The sequence below is a fragment of the Camelus bactrianus genome, chromosome 11, assembly GCF_048773025.1.
Source record: "Camelus bactrianus isolate YW-2024 breed Bactrian camel chromosome 11, ASM4877302v1, whole genome shotgun sequence".
In the NCBI taxonomy this organism is placed as follows: domain Eukaryota; kingdom Metazoa; phylum Chordata; class Mammalia; order Artiodactyla; family Camelidae; genus Camelus; species Camelus bactrianus.
In genome coordinates, this window is record NC_133549.1 from 57,834,697 (window position 1) to 57,856,391 (window position 21,695).

Here is a 21,695-nt window from a genome sequence, read left to right on the forward strand (position 1 = left end):
AAGCTTTATGAAGGTTTACAGTTTTCATAAATTTGAAATTTTTTGTTTATCATTTCTTTATCTTTTTCTGGTTCCCACCTTCCTTTGGGAACTCCAATTACACATACATTAAGTCACTTGAAGTTGTGCCACAGTTTACTGATTTTTATGTTCTTTTAAATTTTGTAGTCTTTTTTGCTTCATTTTGGATAGTATCTATTGCAATATCTTCAAGTTCACTAAACTTATATAACGTTTAATCAGCCATAATCCCATTAATGTTTTTTCATCTAGGTTTTATTCCTAGAGTTTATTTTCTTGTTTTTGTCTCTAAAAGTTTGACATGGGTCTTTTTTAAATCTCACTCTCTAATTATGATATTCAATTTTTCCTCTAGCTTTTTGAAGAAATGAAATATAATATAATGATTTTCCAATGTCCTTGTCAGTTAATTTTAACATCTCTGTCAGTTCTGGGTCAGTTTTGGCCAATTTGTTTTTCTCCTTATTGTAGATTTTCCTGGTTTTTGGCATGCCTGGCAGTTTTTGATTGGATGCAAAATATTGTGTTTTCCTTGTTAGGTGATGGATATTTTTGTATTCCTATAATGATTTTTGGGTTTTGTTCTAGGACACAGCTAAGTAATACGGAAATGGTTTGATCCTTTCTGCCACTGCTTACCAGATTTATAATGCAAGGCCTGAGCAGTGTTTTGTCTAGATCTAATTATTCTCCACTGCTGAAGCAAGACTATTCTCAGTATTCTATCCAGTGGTTCATGAATTATGAATTTTTCCTTTCTGGTAGAGGATTGGTCTAGTCTATTCCTTAGCTGATCCCATTAGTCCTGGCCCCACGTAGGATCTGAGTGCTGTTGTCTCTAATCTTTTTGAGTACTTTTTCCCTAGCCTCAAATAGTTTCTGCACATGTATGCCCTGATCATTATTTTGCTGCATACCTGAGGGGGACCCTCTGCCAATCTACAGAGAACTCTCTCTTTGCAGCCCTTCTCTCTCCAGTATTCTGCCTGCAAACTCTAATTGCCTTGATCTCTCTAGATTTTCAGTTCCATCTTCTCAACTCTAGAATTTTGCAGCCTTTGCCTGTGTTTCTCTTCAGTATGCATTGGTCTGGGAACTCTCTCAAAGCAACAGATTTTGACAGTCCTAGGGTTCCCTCATTTGTTTGACATCTCTTTGAGATCACTATCTTTCATTGCCTGATATCCAATATCTTGAAAATCATTTCTTAATTTACTTTGATTCTTTAGTTGCTTCAGGCAAAGGAACAAATTCAATCCTTATTACTACTTCTTAGTCAGAACCAGATATCTTCTCCACTTTTTTTTTTAAAGGAGTAACCAGACAATGCTAAATAGAAGTAAAGGCAAAAACACAGAAATCATTTGGGAAGAAATTCTACAGCATTTGGGGAAAAAGTATAAAATTCCTTTGAATCCTAGTGAATGTGATTGACCAAATGTTTATTTAAATATATAAATGAAATAAGTTAGGAGAGGCTTTGAAAATCCATCTTGTAGAGAGTCTCAAGAATAACTTTGAGAAATATATCATTTACAAGCATACTATTATTATTTTTACATATTCTCAATGCAGAATAGAAAAGGAAAAATACCATTCCAGTCATAAAATCTGTGTAGTTTAAAATGTGACTATTTCCCCGACCCCAACTTGGCTGTGCTGATCCATTTACTATGCACTGAGTAACTTGCATCTAAGGGCACTGTAGATGGCAATGAGGTTTTGAAAACCTTCACATGAGACCTAAGTCTCATCTTTGCAGAATGACGCAATAGATCATTACTGTTGATGAATTTTAAACAGAACAATCGTTTTGATTGCTCAAGTCTGACTCAGTAAGCCTGCAAAAAGCATTTCTCTCTTCATGCTGAATCCTAAACAAATCTCAGGATTCTACCAGACATTTTCCTGAGAAAATCTGAGAAATGTCCAGAGTTTCACATATTACCACCTGGCCAGTGTGACTACTTTTCCTATGCCATGGTCTATGTGCATTAAATGGAAAAAGAGAATACAGTACTAGAGGATAAAGTTAGGGAGATTAAAATTAAACCTCAAATTTCATAGTTGGTTCTTATACTTCCTTCCTCTTTTTTATATATTTAATCTCATTTCCTATTCCATTTTCTGAATTCTTTTTTTAGCTTTTAAAAAGTATAGTTAGGGTACCTCAAATTCTTTAGGAAAGGAATGGGCAATAATACATTCAGTGCATGTAAATAGCATTCTAGTTGGTTACAGCAGGTAGCTGACCTGTTTGGAGAGCAGACACTTCACATCCTTAGCAAGTAGAGAATCAGTCATAGCATGATGTGATGCTAGAACTGGAAAGACCTTCCGTGGTCAAGGGATGGAAAGATTCTGGCATTAAGGGCCCTTGTTCCTCTATCCCATGGTTATGGCTAATTTATCACAAAATACTCTCCCATTGCCTCAGGTTTTATCTCAGCTGTCTCAACTCAGCACCCCAAGCAGCTACTCCCAATCACTCAAAGTAGGACCATAAAATAAATCCTATTTGCAATTCAGCACCTGGTCCATTCTCTTACTATTATAGTTATAGAAACTGAGGCTTCTAATCAGCTGCAGCGCTCAGATTGATCCCTAACTCTGAGCACAGTTATTTCAGAATGTCTCTATAGTCCTAGAGGGCCAAATATTTCTGTGTGAATACACAATGACAAAGCAGTTATGTAGACGCTGGATGATAGAGCTGGCCTGGAAAGAAAGATTAAGAGGCTTTCATCCTATTCTGCTTGTTGCCACACTGAGCCCAGGTATGAAATGGAAAATTTTACCAAAAGAATAAAAAGATTTTCAACTGATTTAGGAACTAATCCTGTTTGTCAAGCAACCCAGAAGGAAAGGGTAACGTGATATTTTTGTTTGTTTGTTTTTGTTTTTGTTTTCTTAGCCAGCTTTATATAGACCCAGAGAAGAAGAATATCCAAATAAAAGTATTTCAGAGTCACTGGAAGTCTCTACCCACTTCAAAACCCTTCTCCCATCATCAGTTCTTGATACATGAAGTTCCTTTAGTAGATATATAGCCTATCAGTACTCGCTGAATGATTATACTGAAAAACAAATTCCTCGGGAGAGAAGGAAATCTTGAATAAGGTGTCAACAAGTATCAACAGGGTATTTTCTACGAGCAGTTTATATAAAGAGGGGAAAACAGAAAGAAAATACTTAGCAAGAGAGACGTGAAAAAGGAGGCTGAGACAATACAGGGTAGTTTTAACAATACTGAGGATAAGTGAGGATTAAGTGAGTTGCCCAAAGTCTTTCAGGTGAAATTGAATTTTGAATCCTGAATACCTTGACCTGATTCACATTACACTCTGCTGCACTGCACACAGCCCTGGCAGTTCCTCAGAGACCCCCTCCATGAACAAAAAATATCTATCAAAGTTCCAGGTAACAACCACTAATATTAGGGGAATACTTACTGTGTGCTAAGCTATATGCTTACTGCTGCTCATCTGTGTTACCTCACTTAGTACTCACAGAAAACTTATGAAGCACATTCTTTTATTATCTCCAGTTTGCAGATAACAAAATTGAGTTTTAGAGAAGTTAAGTGATTTACCTAGGGACTTCTGGCTAGAAAGTGATAGAGCAGAGATTTGAAGCACAATGCATCTGATTGCAAGCCAAACTTCTAATCACTACACTAATATGCTTTCAGTCTTTCCAGAGTCAAATAGAAGAATCTTAGGCTGGATTTATATGTTCCTCAGTATTAAGAATGCAATTATGGGACAATATATAAGAATGCTAAAGAATTCATATTCTTTCTTCAGTTTTGCAAAAAATCAGCAAAACATGTGACTAGATCTAAGATTCTGACAGACAACATACTGTATCTATATTGAGATATCTGTTTATCTATCTACCTACCTACCTATATAGAGAGAGTGACTGAGCACAAATATAAAATGATAAAATTATAATAAAAGCTGGTATATGTTAAGTACCAAAAGTCTAAGCCCACTACTAATGGTCACTCAAGTTCCAAGGAAGAATCAGAGAGTGATGAGAGAAGTAAGCCAAGGAACCTAACTCACTGTTTTATCCAAGAGGAAATAAGACTCAAAGAGAAATTATTTGCCTAAAGCTTTAACAGCCATAGTAGTTCCTCACTGAGCCGAAATCTCCTGAATCATTGGTCCAAGGCATCTGCTATTACATCAGGCTGTCAGGGAAAGATTCATGAAGCAGAAAGAATTAAGCTGACCCTTGCAGAGATGTAGAGATTTTAACATTTTTTTGTTATCTTGGGCTCGCTTATTGGAGGTGGGAAGTTCAAGATCAAGGTGCCAGCAGATTCCCTGTTTGGTGAGGGTCCACTTCCTGTTTTATAGACAGCTGTTTTCTGTGTCCCAACATGGCAGAAGGGACATGGGAACTCTCTAGAGGCTCTTTTATAAATGCACTAATTTCATTCATCCCACTCTCATGACCTAATCACCTTCTAGAGACTCCAGCTCCAAAAGCATCACATCAGGGATCAGGATTTCAAAACATGAACCCTGAAAGAGGACACAACATTCAGCCTATAGCAGTTCCTAAGTCTTTGAGCACAGTCTAGGAAGGCAAGAGACAACGTCCATAGACGGCTTAGGCAGAAGACATGTCTCTGTCACTCTGTTCTGGGAATGCTACAAGGAGTACGTATCTATTTGTATCTCAGGGGAAAATACTAAGACCCTAAATCTCTACTTACACAGCAATTCAAACATGTAAGTTGAATGGTCCCAGGTCTCTCTCTGTGAATTCATGTAAAATCACGTAATATTAATATCTTCATCATTTGTCCAAAGCTACTACCGCTAATGCAGGACTTCTGGTTCCTTGCAAGATTCCTCAAAAAGGGGATGGAAAATGTGGAATTAGGTAGTGGTGATGGTTGCACAATATTATGAATATACTAAAAGTCACTTTAAGATTATTAAAATGGGGGGAAGTGCCAAGATGGTGGAGTAGAGAGACTCACAGCTTGCCTTCTCCCACAAATACACCAAGAATTACATCTACAAACCCACTGAATCACACAGAACACCTACTGAACTCTGGTGGAGTGTCTCTCGCTTTGAGGCAGGGCTACAATCTGCTCTGACCTTGCAGCACACCATGGATTCAGGCGTGTGACTGCATGCTTGCTACAGTGGGTCCTAGCGCCTGCATTGGCGGATTTGCACTGGTGGTTCCAGGGGCCCAGAACCTGGGGAATACCACAGAAGGTGGCTGACATTTCCACATCTAAGACTGGGACAAAGGCAGCATCAACAAAGAATACTTCGTAAGTTCACGCAAGTGACAGACAACACCACAGAAGGCACTTCCCAGTAGACATCTCCTGTGGAGGTACATTCAGCAACTCTTTTTCCCAGCTGAAGTGCTCCAACCTTGCCTACCATACACCACATCTCAGAAATGGGTCTAGAAGCCTCTATTACAGCAATAGGGGAGCAGACCCAGCCCCTGTCAAGACTGCAACAACCACAGAACAAAAAAGGAGGCCCCACTCAACAACAATCAGGGCAGGCTCTGATCACCACAACACCAATCACACCCCGAATCAAAAGGTTAACAGCCAACACACATGGAAGAAAGACGTGGCAACCACCCATATTAAGAGCAGCCCTCATAACTAAACTATTAGATGCACACAGTCTACACAGGAACACTCCCACTTTAACTAAAAACAAACAAAAAATAAAAGAGCCCTTCAAGACCACAGTATATAACTGATACTCCTAATCCACGAAGCAAGAGAAACGTAAGTAAAAGGAAGAAGCAGGAGAACCACTCCCAATTAAAAGAACAAGAGAAGTCCCCTAAAAGAATGAAACATGAGATAGACCCAGACAATCTACTAGATCATGACTTCAAAAAGGGGGTCATAAAAGCACTAAAGGACTATGAAAAGAGACACAGAATACTATAAAAAGGAAATAGAAACAATATAAAGAGGAGCCAACTAAAAACAGAAAACTTAATGGCTGAGATAAGAGCCGAGCTAACTAAAGGCAGTCAAAAGCAGACTAGATAATGCAGAGGAACAAGTAAGTGACTTAGAAGACAGGATAACAGAAGTCACCCAATCAGAACAGCAGACATAAAAGCAAGTAAAAACCAATGAAAACAATATAAAGGACCTATGGGAAAATATACAGCATGCCAACCTACACATAATAAGGGCCCCAGAAGGAGAAGAAAGAGAAAAGGGATTGAAAAGATATTTGAAGAAATCATGACTAAAAATTTTCCAACCTAAAGAAGGAAATATATTCAAGTACAGGAAGCAGAGAGGGTCCCAACAAGAAGAACCCAAACAGACCTACACGAGGACATACTATAATTAAGATGACCGAAGTTAAAGATAAAGAAATGATTCCAAAGGCAGCAAGAGTTAGTTACAAGGGAACACCCAAAAGGTTTTCAGCTGATTTCTCTATACAAACACTGCTGGCCAGAAGGAAGTGAAAAGATATTTTCACAGTCCTGAATGAGAAAAAGCTGCAACATAGGCTACTCTAACCAGTAAGACTATCCTTTAGAGTAGAAGGAGAGATAATGAATTTCACAGACAAGCAAACTAATTCAGCAATACTAAACCTATGCTAAAAGAAATATTAAAAGGTCTACTCTAAACAGAAAAGAAGCAGTGAGCTATAGAAACAAGAAAATCATAATGGGAAATGCAATATCTGCAATGAGTTGCAAGAGGAAAACATGAAGATGTTACCAAAAAAAAGGCATCAAAATCATTTAAAAAAAAAAAAGTGGTAGGGGGAGCAAGAAAATATAGATTTTTTTTCTTTTTTTTTTCTTTTCTTTTTCTTTTCTTAGTTCTTTTTAGGGTATGTTTGAACCTACATGACTACCAGCCTAAAGCAAACAGATATAGTAATGGGTTAACATACTTAAAAAACAGGGTAACCACAAATCCAAAGCATAAAATACAGTCACAAAAACCAAACAGAAACAAGCTAATACAAAAGAAAATTATCAAACCACAAAAAGAAAAACAAAAAAGAAAAGAAAGGAACAAAGAAGAAATACAAAATCAACTGGAAAACAAAGTTAAAAATGGCAATAAACACACATCTATCAGTAATTACTATAAATGTCAATGGATTAAGTGCTCCAATTAAAAGACATACAGTGGCAGACTGGATAATAAAACAAAAGCCGACAATATGGTGCCTTTGAGAGACCCACTTTAGAGTGAAGGACACACATTGATTGAAAGTAAGAAGATGGAAAAAGATATTTCATGCAAATGGAAATGACAAGAAAGCAGGAGTATCAATACTCATATCAGACAAAACAGACTTTAAAACAGAGTCCATAAAGAAAGATAAAGAAGGACACTATATAATGATCAAAGGAGCAATACAAGATGAGGATATTACAATCCTTAACATATATGTACCCAATATAGGAGCACCTAAATATATAAAACAAATACTAACAGACATAAAGGGAGAAATTGATGGGAATACAATAATAGTAGGAGACTTTAACACCCCACTAACATCACTGAACAGGTCTTCTAGACAGAAAATCAATAAGGCAACGGAGATACTAAATGACACAATAGAACAGTTGGACTTGGTTGATATTTTTAGGACTTTATATTCCCACCAAAACAGAATATACATTCTTTTCAAGTGCTCATGGAACATTCTCTAGGATAGACCACATACTCAGGTACAAAAGAAGCCTCAACAAATTTAAGAGGATAGAAATTATTTCAAGCATCCTCTCCAACCACAATGGCATGAAACTAGAAATCAACCACAGAAAAACAAATGAGGAAAAATGACAGCATGGAGACCAAACAACATGCTAATAAAATGATTAAAATGGTAAATTTTATACTATGTAAATTTTATCTTAAAAAATACAAATTGCCTTGAAACATTTTCAAAACTCAAACAATGCTTGCAAATGCTTACAAAGCCAGTCCAAGACTCCTGCTCACTTCTAGCTTCTACTACGTCACTGCTTTTTAAATTTTAAAAAATATACACAACAAAACATTTCAAGCACACAGAAAATATCCACCATCCAAAATCATATCACCACTCAGAACCAACAAATACCAACATTTTGCCATTTTCAGATTATTTTCACTTCAGATTTTTTCATTAAAAAATGAAATGTAACATACATTTGAAGACTTTCCGTCTCATTCTCCTCTCCAAAGACAGCGACTCTTCTGAAGCTGTTACACTTCACTTCTGTAACACATTTAAAGATATTTACCACTGATAAGTTTTTTCATAAACTATATACAATGTTATCTCACAAGTTTAAATTTGGTAAATAAATGGTATCTTACTGCACACAAATTTTTATTCCGTGTTGTATTTTCAAGATTTTTGTTGGAACATGTAAATGTGTTTAATTCACTTTAACTGCTGTATATTATTCCATCATATGTATATACAGTTTTCATTCAACCCTTGTTGATTGGCATGTAGGGTGTTTCCAGATATTTGTTATTTCAAACAAGATAGCACTCAGCATCATTGTTCTGTCACTATATGCATACTTCTATGAGTTTCTCAAAAATGTACATATGAAATAAAATATGTAAGATATTACTAAGAGCCTTTCAAAAGAGGTTTTTGCTATTTTCTCACATCTTCCCCCACATTTGTTATATCTGCACTCCTTATTTTTATTTCCCTAAAGGATGAGAAATGGCATTTCCAGGTTTATATTTCATTGATTATTAGTGAGTTTGACCATCATTTCTTAAGGTTTTTGGCCATTTGTGTTTCTTTCTCTGCAAATTTGCACTTCATAACTTTTGCCAGTTTTCTGTCTGTTATTTGTCTCTCTTACTAATTTGTGGAAGTTCTTTATAGTCTGAGTTCCACTCTTTTGATTATACATCTCCAAGCTGAAGGCATATAATAAAAAAAATTAGATGTATATATAATCAGATTTATCAGTCTTTTCCTTATGGTTTCAATATTTGCATTTTATTTAAGAACTTCTGCCTCATCACAAAGACATATTCTATATTTTATTAATAATTTTACTTTTTTGCTTTTTACATATAAGTATTTGTTTCTTGCAGGAATGTTTTGGTAATAGATCTATTTTTTCCCTACATGATAGACAACTGTCAGAGCAATTGTTACTAAATAGCTCCTTTTTTCCAATTTAACATAATGTCACCTCTCATATATACCAAGTTCTGTTGCTGCACTCTTTTTCTGTTTCATGTACATATTCATTTGTTCTGAAGTCAGTACCATGCTGTCTGAAGTACTATAGCTGTATAATAAACAGGTTTTGATATCTGAAAGACAAAGTCCTCAGTCACTGGTTGGATTCCAGTGGGGAAGGGAAACCCTGAGATATATATTAGTATGCAGGGGGTTTATGAATTCCTCTTGGAATTAAAATATGTGGAAGGGAAAGGAAGGAAGCTGAACTGGGCTGAAGGAGAAGTTGAGCTGTGATGCAGTCCCAGTGAAGGTCTTAGGGAACCTTACAGGGATCTCTGGATCGGGGATAGCCTTTTAGGGTATAAAGTCTGGGCCTTTGTACCCCAGCACTGATCAGTAGACTGCCCTAGATAAGGGGCATGGTTTTGGGCTGGATGGCTGTCTTCAATCGGGGCAATATCTGAAGGCAGCTGACAACTAAGGACTGTCTGTCAGTGGCACTCAGCATCTGGGGCATGAATTCCTTCACTCCTGAAGAGGGATCTGGGTGGCACGTTGCATCCTCCCTTTTTTCCTTATTCACAATTATTTCAACTATTCATGGCTGTTTACAGTTGGTATGAATGTTACAATTATCTCATAAAATTCCACAAAATCAGAACAACACCTGTTGAGGTATGACTGGAATTTAGAATGCATAAATTGTGAGGAGACAACATTTATGATACTGTTTCCCCATTCACTGACCATGGTCTTTCTATTTATTTAAGTCTTTTTTTTAATGTCCTGCAATAATATTTTATAATGTTTTCCACAATGGTCTTGTGCATCATTCGTTAGATTTATTCCAAAAGTATATCATATTTTGCTGCTGTTACAGTTGGGATTGTTTTAATTACTATTACATTTTGAAAACTGTTTGAAGTGATATATAAGAATTCAAATAACTCTTCTATCTTTTTTTTTAACATTTTTTATTGAGTTATAGTCATTTTACAATGTTGTGTCAAATTCCAGTGTAGAGCACAATTTTTCAGTTATACATGAACATGCGTATATTCATTGTCACATTTTTTCTTTCGCTGTGAGCTACCACAAGATCTTGTATATATTTCTCTGTGCTATGCAGAACTCTTCTATCTTGATCTCAAATATGGCAAACATAATGAATTCTTATTATTTCTGCAATAAGAAATATTCCATTTGTCTGTAAATTCACTGGGAATTTTCAAGAAGAGAAAAATACCATCAGTGCTATTAGGTAGCTATAACAATAAAGCACAACACTGAATAGACACACCAATAGTTGATGTTCCCATTCTGTTCTTGACTTTAAATGGAATGCTAAGTAACCTTAATGAGGTTAAGAAAGTAACCTTCAAATTCTATTTTTTTCCCTAAAAGGACTCTTTAAGTCAATGTACATACTAAACATTTTAGAGATAAGATATTAACAAGTTAATATTGATGAAGCTGGCACCTGATCAAGTGGGCACTATTATTATCTAATTTTACCAATGAGAAAATTAAGGGAAGTATCTTGTTCAAGATCACACAGCTAGTAAATAGGATTTGAACACAGAAGCCTATCTTCAGGGTACGTGTTCCTGTTCTTATGGTTTTTTTGCGTGTGTGTAAGGGGGTAGAGAATTGGGTTTATTTATTTGTTTGTTTGTTTGTTTATTTAAATGCAGGCACGGGGAATTGAACCCAGGACCTCATGCATGCTATGCACTTTACCACTGAGCTATAGCCTCCCCCTTCCAGGGTGCATGTTCTTAATGGAACACTTACGGCCTCTCAAGTTCTCTAGCAAGCTCACCCAACCTCCTTGACATTATTTCCTAGTATTTTATTTCTACCTTATTTTAATTTTGTCCTTTTTTTTTTTTTTTTACTCAAAGTCCCAGGCTAATGATAAGATTCCTTGCCACTTTCAGACTCAGTTTTACAGAGGGGGAACCCTAATGGCATACTATCTTTGAAATTCGTGCAAGAATCTCAGTTCCAGCTCTCTGCCTTTAATAGGGCAAAGACTATATTTCTGGTCCTTGCTTGGGAACTAAAACCCAACATCCTGGTCATTAGGATTATATTTGAGAATAGTACCCCATTGGTCAGTCATCGTGGCATTAAGCACATGTGTTCAGTATCTTGTTTTCATATGTCTTCTTTATTTTTAACATCTAATATTTTTCTTTTTGCTTGCATTTCATCATAATTTTTTGTTATATTTTATTCAACTCAATGGGCATGGGAAGGAAGGGAGGGTCCCTCAGTGTCATGTCAGTCCAAGTGTTGCTGGAATTTCTACCTCTTGTCTTGTCTCTTCTATGCTCTTTTCAGCATTTCCCTGGCCTCTGCCTCCAGTCACTTTGTTAACCTGGCTTGTTCACTCCAAATTTACTAATGATGCACAATTCTGCAGTCCTTGTGAAGCCAGAAGGAGAAGGTTCTCTCCTCTGTGACACTTCAGTGCTGGTGTCACAGGGACAAAGCACTTCCCTGGGCCTAAACGTGGCTCTTTCAGTGTTCTCTAAATCAGAGTAGGTTTCAGCCACTACTCTGTACTCTGACCCACTGCTCCTCTCCTCCCCTCGGGCCCTGTTGCTGACTCTCATTAAACCAAATTTTTCTTATCTAATGATGAACTGGATTTCAGTGGCCCTGTCATCCTTTCCGGCGAAGCTTCTGCTGGCATCCATCCTTCCCTCTAGTCAGCACCCACTCCCATCTCCAGAAGACTCACGAGATGCAAAGAGATACTTGAGCAGGGACAAGGGTGGGATGGAGAGGGGTGTCATCTCTCTTTGATTGTGGATTTGCCCAGTCGCAGCTCTGGCCCACCAAGACCCACTGCTCTGTACTAAAATCAAACATGTGATGTAAATCTTGTTTTAAAAGAATATATTAAAACATTTTTTTCAAATGGAGCTGTTTTCTATGCAGTAATGAAGTTTCCCATAAGTTTTCTGTTCATGAAAGACGTAAGTAGAATGACAACAGAAGACCTGAATCCTGGTCCCACCTTTGCAAGGCCTTAAATCAACATTCTAAGACAGAATGTTAAGTCTAGATAATATGTGAATATCCACAGTTAGGGAGCAAATCTTGTGTGGGGACCACTTCTGCTTACTTGGTAAAGACCAACTTCTTCCACATTAATTATTTATTTACTTATTTATAACTTATATACATTAAAATTCACCCTTTTTTGAGGAGTATACAGTTCTATGAGTTTTAACACATGCCTAGATCATATAACCATGATCACAGTCAGAACAGACACTCCATCACTCCCCAAATTCCCTTGTACCTCCTCCTATAATCATACCTTTCCCTGACCTGTAACTCCCAGCAGCCACTGATCTGTTTTCTGTCACTATAGTTTTGCCTTTTCCAGAATGTCATATAAACATCACATAGTATGCAGTTTTTTGAGACTAGCTTATTTCCTTCAGCAGAATGCCTCTGAAGTTCACCCATGCTGTTGTATGTATCAGTAGTTTCTTTCTGCTTAATGCTGAGTAATATTCCACTGTATTACTACAGTTTGCTTAGTCATTCACCTGTTGAAGAATTTTTGGGTTGTTTCCAGTTTGGGGTGCTTATAAATAATGCTGTTTAAACATTTTTATACAGGTTGTTGTGTGACTGTAAGTGTGGTACATACCCAGGAGTGGGATTGTGGGGAAATACAGTAAATATATGCTTAACTTCGTAAGAAACTTTGTAAGAAACCAAACTGTTTTGGAGAGTGGTTATGCCACAAGCAATGTATAAAGGTCCTTATAGCTCCACATCCCTTGCCAGAGTGCCAATTTTGGGGTATTTTGTTATTATTTTTTAAATTTAGACATTCTACAATAGGTATGTAACAGTATAAACAGTAAATAAGCACACAGAAGAGGCTGAACATTATTAATCATTAGGAAAATGCAAATCAAGCTCTTCTAGCACTCTTATGAAAAGGGTATTAGGTTTCATACCAGAGAGACGTGAAATTTTTTTTTTTCTGGAATGTAATAGCATAGCAATGTTGGCAACTAGATGGCCTATGGATGGGGGAGGGAAAAAAAAAGGAGATTCAGTAAAGATTCTGGAAGAATGCCTGGTCCAGAAATAAGAAAATACACTTCACAATGTCCTGAAAGTCACTTGCTGTGTATGTCTGATCTGTTGTTGGAAATCGGGTGTAGAATTGATTTTCCAATAATGGATTTTTGACAGTTGTTTAAAAAAAGGCATTACATTTGCAGTTGAAAAGCGTGATTTTTCTGTGCTGTCTGAAAATTCAATGGTCCCTTCACTACAGGAAACAATGTGTTATATACAGATAAATAGAGAGAAACTGAATTACTGGACATCAGTCCCACCAAAGGGTTCTATAAAATTGAAAGAGACCCTTCACAGTTTGTAGAAGTGCCAGAAACTTGAGGTCAATTTATAGCCACAGACTTAGAATTCTGCCAGCAGATCTTGCCCTCCCCCAACAAGTTCCAAGATCCTCTGTCCCCCTGGCCTTCTCTAGTTTCCCCTCAGCAATCTGGAATTATGAACCTTTTCCTCCTACTCACTTCTTCCCAAGTCCAGGTCTTTGTATCTCATCCTGCCTCCAACTCTCCCCAAACCTCATCCCCAGGCTTCAAGGCAGGGACACTGCCCACTCACTCAGCCAGGCAGGGTTCCCAGAGTTGAAGGGGCTATTTTTCTCTTTGTGGCCTCTGAAGGCCCCCACAGAGTCCCTCCAAATTTGCTTTCCTACTCTGATGATTTCATCTCTATTTGTCGTCAGCCCTGAGGACACAGTTCCTCTACTTTGAGCCTTGGCAGCACTATTGCTAAACCCCACAAGTCACATTGGAGTCTCGCCTGAGTTACTTTCCTTTTCCTCTAGATTGCAGTAAGTTTCCAATTAGTTTCTTCTTAACGTATTTCATACCTTTTCCAGCTTTCTTTGACCATTTCTGTGCCAATAGACATTGTGGACTATTTATTTAAAGTCATTTAAGTCCAATCCTAAATTGAGGGCCCCACTGTCCAGTGAATGATCAGTGTAATAAGAATGCTACCATTTTCCATTTGCTTTATTATAGGGTCATTTCTATGGTACATTGCATCTGGAAGGTATTTTGAACTCAATTATTTTGATCTATTCATTCTGGAAATAAGAGATAATATTCTTTGAGAGGAAGGATGGCCTGAGAGAATTTATGACAAAAGCTTGGCACTTCAAGCACAGACAGATTCTAGTCCTAATTCTGTTGTTGACTCATGATAGGACCACAAAAAAGCCGTTTAGAAGTATGCTTGCCTGTTAAGTGAGAATGAACTGACTCTTAGGTTTCAGATGAGGAATAAATTGCCAAACAACTTTCCTAACACATTGTGTTCTGTAGCTCATCCATTGTCAGGGACCTGAGCTAAGAAGCAGGGAAACGGCTCTCTGGATTTCATCACATATCACTCATAGATGACTCAATTTTTCTAGGCAATAGAACTCACTCATGGGACCTAGAAAAACAAAAGTTTTAACCAAATCATAAAGAAGTTAATTATTTCAGGCAATGGAACTTATATAAAGAAACCTAAAAAACGTTTTATCTAAAATTTGTTAGCCTTAACTTCATTTTCACCTAATTTATGATGTTGCAAAATGGGGTTAACCTAGACTTGGAGCCCACAAGGCCAAAAGAACTTGAAGGTATTTTCACCTATACCACTGAGGGGCACTGTAATTAATAACAAATGATTTAACACCTTTCTTGCTAACAGACTGTAAGTGCCATCAGAGCAGAGTTGTGTCCTATTGTGTTCAATATACAGTTGTTAAATGAACTAGTAAGTGAAAAAATATGACTTTTGAATTAAACAGCTAAAATATAGTTTACAAGTGAAACTGATGTCTGGATTTTGTTGTGTCAGGGATTCCAAAGTACTCAGGAGTTGAACATTCAATTCCAGTTGTCAGGTGTTACTGGCACAGCTGACAACTACCATTTGGTGTGTGCAGGCAGGCACAGATTTTTTAGAGGAGGTTGGTCTAATTTTTAGTGAGATGGAAGGTTTCTTTCTTTCTTTTTTTAGTGTTTAAGTCTTCTAAGGGGGAACTTATTTAGCCTACAAATGTTGGACCTGAGATATAAAAATGTAAATAAAAGACTCTATTTACATAGGCTAATTAGATTGGCAGTCTGAATTGGGTTAGGAGCACAGAATTTAATCATCAATAAAATATGCCTATTCCCATCAATTTGGCTTCTAATCAGCCCCATATGTCGAAGCCTATTTTTCTCTAGTGTGTCCTTGAGTATATACAATAGCAATAGTCTCCGCCCACCTCCAGAGTTTTGTTCTTTTGTGCCACTGGAACTACATAGGATTCCAACTGTAGCTGTTGAGCTCCCTCTGGACATAGCTGGGGCTCTGCTGGAGGTGGATCATTAAGCCCAAGGATCAGAGCTGGACTCGTTTTAATCTCACTGCTGTAGTAATCACTGACTTGGCAGCTCAGGAATAATCTTCCTGGTAATCTGCAATGGCAATCCGACATCAAAGAAGAATCCTCACTTCGTTGTGTTCTGATCTTTAGGACATTCACGCACCTTCCTCAAATGCCTTCAGCAGGTGGCTTAGTTTTTGCCTCTGCCACCATCATCCCTTTCATCTTCATAATAAGTTTTGATAACTCATCCAACTCTTTTGTCTGAACCATCTAAATTGTAACCCCCAATTTAGAGATCAAGGCTATTTAAAACCACTTCAGACACTGAACCTCAAACTCTATAGTCTGTGAAAAAGTATCATTCATGTTAAGGTGGAAAGAATGAGTAAAATCAGAGAGGCAAAAGGAAGAATGATTGAGGGAAAGGAACCCATAACTCTAAAGGGTCAACAATGAGTGAAAGAGAACCCCGCTCTTTTAAGGAGCTGAAAGACACTCAGCATGGCAGGGCAAAGATGAGAAGTTTCCTCCTAGAAGAAAACATAGGCAAAACATTCTCTGACATAAATCTTAGAATGTTCTCCTAGGGCAGTCTACCTAGGCAATAGAAATTAAAGCAAAAACAAACAAATGGGACCTAATTAAACCTATAAGCTCTACAGCAAAGGCAACTATAAAGAAAATGAAAAGACAACCTATGGAATGGGAGAAAATATTTGCAAATGATGCAACTGACAAGGGCTTAAATTCCAGAATACACAACAGCTCATACAACCCAATAACAAAAAAATAAACAACCTAATCAAAAAATGGGCAGAAGACCTAAACAAACATTTCTCCAATGAATACATACAAATGGCCAATAGGTACATGAAAAAATGCTCAATATCACTAACAGAGAAATGCAAATCAAAACTATGATGAGTTATCACCTCACACTAGTCAGAATGACCATCGTTAAAAAGTCCACAAAGAATACATGCTGGAGAGGGTGTGGAGAAAAGGGAATATAGTTTGGTGCAGCCATTATGGAAAACAGTGTGGCTATTCCTTAAAAAAATAAAAACAGAATTTTCATATGATCCAGAAATATTCCTGGGCATGTACCTGGAGGAAACTCTAATCTGAGAGGATACAGGCACTCGGATATTCACAGCAGCACTATTTACAATGTCCAAGCAACCTAAATGTCCATCAACAGATGACTGGATAAAGAAGTTGTGGTGTATATATATACAACAGAATACTACTCAGGCATAAAAAGAATAAAATAATGCCATTTGCAGCAACACGGATGGACCTGGAGGTAGTAAGCCAGAAAGAGTAAGAAAAATACCATATGATATCAACTTACATGTGGAATCTTAAAAAAATGAGACAAATGAACTTATTTACAAAACAGAAACAGACTCACAGACATAGAAAACAACGTTGTTGTTTACCAGAGGGGAAAAGCGTGGGTAGAGAGATAAATTGGGAGTTTGGGATTTGCAGATACTAACTACTATATATAAAACAGATAAACAGCAAGGTCCTACTGTATAGCATGGGCAACTATATTCAATACCTTGTGATAGAAAAAAAATATGAAAAGGAATATATATATATAGAACTGAATCTATACATATATAGAATTGAATCACTATGGTGTACACCAGAAATGAACACAACATTGTAAACTGACTATACCTCAATTAAAAAAATTAAAGAGTTAGACAATGCAGGGCACTGGGAGTCTTAGAAGTCACATTAAAGAGTTTGGACTTTATCTCAAACCCACTGAAGGAGTTCCAGCAGAATTCTAATAAGGTAAGAATTACAATTTTGGAAAGATCAATCTGGCTTACATATAGAGTAGGGATTTGAGGAGGATTAAGACAAGTAGCCAAGAGACCTATAGGAGCATATTGTAGAAATCTAGGAAAGACACATTTGCATGAACTTACGCAGTACAAATGGGGAGAAATGTATGAATTACGGAGGATTCCAAGAGGGAGAACTGGCAAGCTTTGGTGATAAATAGAATCAAAGGGTAAAAGCGAAAGGCTTGCTAAGACTGACTCTCAGATATGTAGTTTAGGGAACTGTATGGTGGAGGAAGGTGATTAATTTGACTTGAGAGAAGTTTGAATTATGTCAGAAATCCAAGGAGAAATACTTGTAAGATATTTAAATAGCTGTATCTGGCTATTAAAAAAGAAGGGTTTGGGTCAAAGATACAGACTGGGAATTTGTCTATACATAGATAGTAACTGAAACCAGGGGAGTGGATGAGGTTGCTAATAAAATAAAATTGGTAAAGGAGACTAAAAAGGCTGATAAAATGCTAGAAAGGTAGGGGTGAGGAAGGGCTTGAAAGTGGGGAGTGACAAGCAAATAGGTAAGCTACATTCCAGCAAAATGAGTAATTCCACAAGTTCCCCGCTCCCGGTACTATTGCTAATGATGTTCCCTTTTCTTAAAGTATCTCCCCCCTCAATCTCACTGTTAACCTTGTAATTTTAGTCATTTGGCAAGTAATGAATGACTTCTGCACTCAAAGTCTTTTATTATCCCTCTCCATCCAAACCAGAGGCCACTTCCCCTCCTCAAACCACTATGGCACTTACTACACCTTTCCCTCTGGGCTATTGCTGCCTATGTGTATGTTGTAAACTCCTGGTTATCTCCTTCAATGTTTGGCCAGTCCTAGAGGACTAGGGATTCCTGTTGATTGTAAATTATATGAAGGATGAAATTATCATTGAAAAGCTGCACTCAGAGGTTATCTACCTAATATGTCAAAGGACTGAATTCCATCATGACAATTCCCTAAAGCTCAGACTGTGGTGAACAGTAAGTTGTCTGGGTCAGGAAGTTAGAATGAACTGGGCTTCACTCCCTTCATCTTCTTGCTTCACTTTTTGTCTGCCTCCTTTTGCCAGCTTCTTTTCTCTACTCTTTCCCCATCCTCTTCTTTCTTCCTTCTTCATGGTTTTCTCATTCTCTCCTCATTTCTTTTCAGCCCATTTGTCCTTTCTCCTTCCCCTTTTTCCTCCACAAGTGTTTTTTAAGCATCTATTATGTAGAAAGCACTTAAAGTGAATCAAATTATTGATCTCAAGGAAAAGAAAATCTAACTAAAGCAAACAGAACACACACATCTTAATATAATTCTTCAATAAGTGTCTGGAACAGGCCTCTCTATTCCTAATATTTGTTGCCCCTTTCTCTCTCGCCTTGCCGCCCTTATTCTTGTGTCCAGTTCCTAACAACAGTAGCTTATTTTCAACTGGCCATCAAAATGCACTATAGCTTTGGGTTTGCAAACTTGGGCTTCAAACACAAGCAAGCCTTAGCAGAAGGCCAGCTCTACCACTAGCCAGCAGAGTAACTGTGGGCCAATTAAGCCTCAGCTTCCTCATTGGAACAGTTAAAATAGTATGTTTCTTTCTTAGGATTACTGTTAGATTTAGAGATAATTATGTAAAGCACATGACAGAGTATCTGGGATAGAAGTACTGCTCAATAAGCAGAACCATGCTAATGATAATCATCATACTACATCGAGTATTACTGAGTCACATTCTACATTTTATGTTTGAAAACCATGTTTGATTTTTAACTATAGTCAGTTTACAATGTGTCTGATGTACAAAATAGTGATTCAGTTATATATATATATATATATATATATATATATATATATATATATATATATATATATTCTTTTCATATTCCTTTTCATTATGGGTTATTACAAGGTATTGAATATAGTTCCCTGTGCTATATAGTAGGACCTTGCTATTTATCTATTTTATATATAGTATTAGTATCTGCAAATGCTGAAAACCGAAGTTTGAGATAAACTATAGCTGTTAAAAAAAATACACAACTAAAGAAGCTGCTTATATATCACATGGCTTTCGATACGGGTAGGGGGTGGATATGGGAGTTACTGTGCTCTGTGGGAACAAGCAAAGGAGCATTTTGCCTACATATGGATGGGTGAATGGCAATATCCATCCTTGATCTCCCCCTAACCCCCCGCCCTCCCCCTTCCAATGACTAGGAAAAGTAGACCTTCTCAAATGAAAAGAGAGACTCTGTTTTCTTTATGTTTAAATTTAGTTCCACACTATAAATTTCTAACTCTACTGTGGGACATGGGCTGCTTTCTGTTAAGAAGATCCCATGAAAGGGTCAGGCTAATGTTTTTTCCAGAATTGTGTTTTTGGTATGCTGTTGGAACTGACAGTCCCTATGGTTACACACTCTGTTAGCCAGAGCACTTTCTGTGAGCAAGCAGAGCAGTAAGGAACCAGGGCAGAGGCAGCGGCAGGCGAATGCCCAGCAAGCAGTCTTGTCAAGGGAAAGTAACAGGGTAGGAATGATAGATGAAAGAGTGGCTTGTGAAATGGAGACAAGCAGAGGCAGGAGGAATAATAACCAGGCTGAAAAGGACTCTGGAAATAAAAGGGAACAGAAAGAATTTACCATAAAAGAACACAGGGATAAAAATACAGTAATTATTAATATAAAGATAGATCACAATGAACTTTAAGTTCCTAAAATATTATGTGGAGAAGAAAGAAAAGTTATTTTGTGAATTTAAGGCATTTGGAATTAGTTTGTAGCTGCTAATATTTTTTGCACTAAAATTTGGAAGTCAAACCTATCTGTTACACAGATTCCCCTACACCTACAATCCCAGAGAAATGGTTCTTCAGCTTTTTGGAGCCATGAGATACTTTTTAAGAATATGATGAGAGTTATGAACCCTCCTTCCTAGAAAACAAACTACACTTATAAACAAAATACTACACACATAATTTTATTCATTTATGGATACAGACATGCTAAAGCTTATTTATGGACTCCAACAGTCTCAGATAAAGAGACTGGAATAAAATCTTTCACCCTCATTTGACGGATGTCTTAGCTAAAAGAAATCATTGTTTTCAGAAAGGAATCATGATATTCTTCAATGGTAAATATTGGGAAGGACAGAAAGTTATTACTTAGTCCCAAACTCTAAGAAAGTATTAAAAACATTCACCCTGTTAATGTTATAATACAAATTAAATATAACATTAACAAGGCTGTCAGATTGACCTGACAACCTCTGCTTATGTGTTTTCTCTAAGGGCCTAAATTATGTAAAAGAAAGTAAAAATTGTACATTTCAGCTAATCTACTTTATGTATATTACTCTCCTGGTCAGAAGCATGGAGTCTTCAGAGATGAGACAAGGCAGAGAAAAAAGGGGCCAGAGAGGGACTGTGAATTGGAGAGAGATTTACAAACCTAGTGAGTATGGTGAATAAATGATAAACACAAGAAGTTGAGAGAATTAAATAAGGAAATGGCCAAAAGATACAATTGACTTAATATAAGGGCTTTGTAGGACATAAATCCTAAAACTCAAAAGTGAAATTTACAGAACCATGCATTGCTAAATGAAATGTATGATGCTAGGTTGGATTCTAGAAAAAAAATAGTTCATCAGCAGAAAAGCTAGGGAAATCTGACTAAAGTCTATGGTTGAATGAATAGTATTGTACCAAGGTTAATTTATTAATTTTCATAAATATCATGGTTATGTAAGATTGGGAGAAGTTGAGTACTATCTTTGCAACACTTCTGTAAATCTAAAATTATTCCAAAATAAAAGATAAATTTTTTTAAAGAATCCTAAACAGAGGAGCTAAACTAAAGCTTGAAAAAAATCACCAACTATGATTTCAGAAAACTACGTAGATATATGTATATACCACAACTTCTTTATCCAGTTATCTGTGGATGGACATTTAGGTTGTTTCCATGTCTTGGTTATTATAAATAGTGCTGCTAGGAACACTGAGGTGCATGTATCTTTTTGAATTTGAGTTCCTTCAAGCTAAATGCCCAGGAGTGGGATTGCTGGGAATGGTAGGATTGCTATATATACAATGGAACACTACCCAGCCATAAAAAAGAATAAAATAATGCTATCTGCAGCAACATGGATGGACTTGGAGACTGTCATTCTAAGCGAAGTAAGCCAGAAAGAT

The 21,695-nt window shown here is 37.0% G+C and overlaps 1 long non-coding RNA gene across 2 annotated transcripts in view; it reads right to left on the reverse strand.

Moving 5' to 3' along the window:
* Nucleotides 1-21,695, reverse strand: part of LOC105071308 (uncharacterized) — a 378,482-nt gene that overhangs the window by 302,354 nt on the left and 54,433 nt on the right. For both annotated transcript variants that reach the window (XR_012510237.1, XR_012510238.1), the window contains one exon: nt 8,207-8,276. This is a non-coding gene — a long non-coding RNA (uncharacterized LOC105071308). The remainder of the gene's footprint in view (nt 1-8,206; nt 8,277-21,695) is intronic.